General features: G+C 49.3%; 1 pseudogene; it reads right to left on the reverse strand.

Moving 5' to 3' along the window:
- Positions 1 to 1,376: 1,376 nt before the first annotated feature.
- LOC144103305 (uncharacterized) lies at positions 1,377 to 3,253 on the reverse strand (annotated as a pseudogene).
- Between the last annotated feature and the right edge of the window lie 478 nt (positions 3,254 to 3,731).

Here is a 3,731-nt window from a genome sequence, read left to right on the forward strand (position 1 = left end):
TGCCCAATGTTTTTCGTTCATTTCGCCAGACTGTAATAGCACAGGCAGAAGCTAGGTGCGGATTCCTGTTGTCTTGGAAATTGATTTAGGAAAACTGTTTTGTCCACTTCAAGTTAGTGCTTTTGTTTTAGTGGGCTTGGGAACGCATGGTGGAACTCACGATGAAGAAGTTAAATGTTGCGGAGCTGCTCGAATTTTGCCAGGAGCTGGGGATTTCGCTACATTCTGCGAAAAGTAAAAACGAAATTCTCAAGGTTATGCAGCAGGGGGAGGTGACCGTCGAGGAGGCAGCCGAGGCGTGGGAGACAATTTCTGGAACGTAAAGCTGAGGTAGAAAAACGAAGGCACGGCGAGGGAGAAGAGAATCAAGAAAGAGGAACGCTTCCCCAAGAGAAAGAGAAGCATTTTCTTGAACAGGTCCGCGTGGAGCAAGAAAAGCAATATCTTCTTGAGCAACAAGAAAGACGAAGGCTCCGTGAGGAAGCATATAGAGAATGGGAGGCTAGGTGTAAGCAGCGGGCGCAGCCAGCGGCCGAGCTAGATGAACAACGCAGACGACAACTGCAGGAGCTCTTGTTCAGTGCAGGAGTCTTGTTCAGGAGTCTTGTTCAGTGGCGTTGTGCAGGAGTGTTGTGCGTAAGTCTTGTTCAGTATCGTAGAGCTCAAGATCGTTTGCGGACTTTCCGGAGAGCCGAGAGCTTCAGAACTTATCTGGGAAATTGCGAGCGGTTCTGTACGGAGGAGGAGCTAGACGAGGGTTAATGGGCAATGATGTTGGTGGCTATCCTTCCTTGTGATGTTGGCGTTCAATTATCGCGCCTGTCTGATGAGGATGCCGACAACTACGAAATAGCAAAAAGAGCCCTCTTCCTCTACTTCGGCATACGTACCGAGGTGGACTCTAAAGATCGTAGTGATAGCAGCGGCAGCGCTCCCATCCGATTGTCAGCGACCAACCCACGAACCGCGTTTGGACAGCTAGGGACACAAATTTTGATCAGAAGAGCAGAGACAAGGCTGGTTCTAGCCCTGAGAAAGATGCATCTATGGCAAACGAGGCAGAGGTTCGGCGCCACAAAGACTGCGGAGAACTTGTATGTCACCGCACGGAAAGAGATCTTTCCGGCGAAGAGCGTAACGCAGAATCATTTGACAGCAACGTTGAAGCGCCAAGACAGAGCGCAGCGTTAGTTGAAAAGTGCGATGTCACTTTAACCCGGAATGGCAATGACGCTGCTCCGATATCCAGAATTCAGGACAGCGAAGTGTTACGCTCTGCCGAGATACAAATGCGAATAGATTGTTTTGAGTTGCCGACCGGCAGTGGCCCACGGATAGCGCCCGCTGACAGTTCGATTGTAAGCGCAGAATGCGGCTCAGCGCTGCATCGAAACAAAGAGCAGCTCAGTGATGAAGAAATCACAGCGGCTAGTGATAGACCGAAAAGAATGAGCTATCGTGCTCGAAAGAAATGGCAGTGAACAGTTCTATGGGTGAGCCGTCGTCTAGTACTGAGAACAAAGCGCAAGCATCGCTGCGCGATCAAAATAGTGAACACGACAAGCATTTGCGAAATTCTATGTCGGTTGCTGATGCTGAGGCGACGGCCGACAGCTTAAAACGTGGCGGCATCGCGAGAACTTGTGACAGAAAATGAAAATCCGCAGTGGAATTTTCCCGAAGGCGGCTGCGCGCGAAGGAAGCCAAATGGTGTGGCGTCAAAGTAAGAAAAAAGTTCGGGTCAGAACGTTGAGGACTGGCATCCCTGTGACACTCGGCAGATATCCCCATGGGACCTAAGACTTCGCATAAAAACCCAGCTGACTCATCAGGCACATGCCAGGCGAAAGCCGCCTGTCCCATTGTGGGACCAGGGCAGTTGAAAACGTAGTGTTGAAAACGCTGCAGGGAATTGCGCGGGTTAACCTTGAGTGCTGTTAAGCAATCGTGACCTATAAGGTTGGCATGCGAGCTTCACTTCTTTGCTTTGCATTATCACAGGCAGATTGTAACTTCGGTTCTGATAAGAGGCACTGTTCTTCTCTGCGCATTTTACTTCGAGTTCAGGCTCATTATTCATTCCTAGACGCACGTCATCTATGGAACATGGACAGTATGGCAAATATTACTCGATGTCTCTTTCGGACATTATGGTCACAGCGGCTCCTCTTCCAATTCCATCGTAATCTCCTTGCCGTTTACTTTTGCTGGGAACCTTGATCGTTGTACAAACTGAAAGCAAATCGGTTACAGGCACGGTCTCCTCAACTCTGCGCATGCCCTTTTTTTGCACATTTCAGCTACATGACCTGGCCTTGAGCATTTGAAGCACGTACTTTAGAGAAAATGACAACTCACTCGCGTGTGCAGTCTGCCGCATCTATGACAGGTGCAAACGCCGCCTTTTCCACGTTTCTTCTTTAGGCTGTACTGGGGGGCCCACTGCTCGTTGCTAGGGGTCTTGTCCTTCATTGCGTGCCGCTTGCCTGGCGTGGTGCGTTCACGATGCCAGCGAAAGTGAGCAGGACAGGCTGCTGACCCCTGTAGTAGCATATATCGGGCGTCTTTCTGGGCAGTTTCCAAGACGGTGGCGATTTTGCAGACTCGCTCCCCTATGACTCTGTCGTCCGGAACACAAGAAGACGGCATCGAATCGAATCCGTTCCCAATCCAACAATCAAACATTCGTGCAGCGCTTGTTCCAAAAAACTTTCAAACGAAAATGTTGCAGCCAGTCTTTTTAGCTCGACGATGAACTGTTGCAGGCTGTCGCTCGGCTTTTGCTTTCGCCGGTAAAAGAGGTACCGCTCGGTAATAGCTGACCGTTTTGGAGCGTAATGCTTTCGGGGAGTTTCTTTGGCTTCTTCGTACATGACTTCTGTGGGTTTCTTCAGATCAGTTCAGTCTCTTTAAAAAACGCTATTCAGTGGTATTACATAAGGGGTGGCGCTAAGGATATAAGATGGGGTTCAATCAAACATCAGCTGCATTATTTTGTGGTATAATATTGATGGATAGATGGTTGCGAATTGGTGGGGAAGGCAGTTGCAGTCAGTAGCAGGGAGGTTCTTCGACAGCAGCAGGATACGCAGGGTCACGTAGCCTTTTCACTCAGGATTTTTAAGAAGACTTGCAACTTCTTACTTGTATCTATTCTGTTAGCGGTTGCATACAGGTCGAACCTTTACACGTAGACGTCGATGTTGCCAGAGTCAGGGTAGAACTCGGCCAGAGACCTCAGGGTGGTGGTCATCACTGATGTCCTCGCTTGCCGTGAGGTCGTCATCATTTCTGCAGGCGCGGTCATTGCCTCTGCCTGAACGATCCCAACCTTGTCGCTATGTTGACCTGAGACGCCGTGAATTCAAGTATTTATTCGGTCAGCAACATGATCATGACATAAACGATCCAGGGACATCGCCTTATAAAGCATGCAAATGAGGCATGCCATTGGCTAGCGATACAATAGCATACGTGCACAGTAACAGCGTACATCAGATACGCAGCGCACCGTAACAAAGTGATAATAAGTGTGAGAAACTTCGGCCCGAGACGACATTGACAATGTCACGTTATGTCATAATCACATTCCCAAACTTCAGCGCCACTGCCAAAATTTTTCATACCTCTTGTTACAGCCGCTCCAGCTTCAGTCACGTGGCCCGCCAAGAAAATTCACTCATCCCACGGCTACCGCCGAAATTCCAGCTAGCAGTGCTTTGGCTCTAAAA

Source organism: Amblyomma americanum, chromosome 9 (genome assembly GCF_052857255.1).
Source record: "Amblyomma americanum isolate KBUSLIRL-KWMA chromosome 9, ASM5285725v1, whole genome shotgun sequence".
NCBI lineage: Eukaryota > Metazoa > Arthropoda > Arachnida > Ixodida > Ixodidae > Amblyomma > Amblyomma americanum.